This window comes from Anoplopoma fimbria, chromosome 17, assembly GCF_027596085.1.
Source record: "Anoplopoma fimbria isolate UVic2021 breed Golden Eagle Sablefish chromosome 17, Afim_UVic_2022, whole genome shotgun sequence".
Taxonomy (NCBI): domain Eukaryota; kingdom Metazoa; phylum Chordata; class Actinopteri; order Perciformes; family Anoplopomatidae; genus Anoplopoma; species Anoplopoma fimbria.
Genome location: NC_072465.1, coordinates 22,496,707 through 22,497,229, shown reverse-complemented (window position 1 = coordinate 22,497,229; position 523 = coordinate 22,496,707). Strand labels below are relative to the sequence as shown.

Genomic DNA, 523 nt, shown 5'->3' with positions numbered 1-523 from the left:
TATATATATATATATATTCATATATACATATATATATACACATTCATATATATATATACATATATATATACACATTCATATATATATATACATATATATACACATTCATATATATATATATATATATATATACACATTCATATATATATATATTCATATATATATATATATTATATATATCATATATATATATATTATACATATATATATATTCATATATAATATATATTCATATATATATATATTCATATATATATATTCATATAAATATATATATTCATATATATATATAAAATATATAATATTATAGCTACTATGTCTTCATGCTCCGTTCTGAGCCTCATTTACACGTCTGTGAAGATCTTTTTGATGTTCACGCAGTTCTGGTTGTTCTCGGTGGAGAAGTCCGGCTGTTTGATGCCCTCCTCCTCCTCCTCCATCACCATGTACTCAGACTTGCTGAGGGACGAGGAGCTGCACGACCTCCCCAGCAGCTCCTCCTGGGGGGAGGTGCTCGCAGCTG

At 27.3% G+C, this 523-nt stretch overlaps 1 pseudogene; it reads right to left on the bottom strand.

Annotated features, from left to right (window-relative positions):
• Nucleotides 1-344: 344 nt before the first annotated feature.
• Nucleotides 345-523, bottom strand: part of LOC129106366 (potassium voltage-gated channel subfamily A member 3-like) — a 1,498-nt pseudogene continuing 1,319 nt past the window's right edge.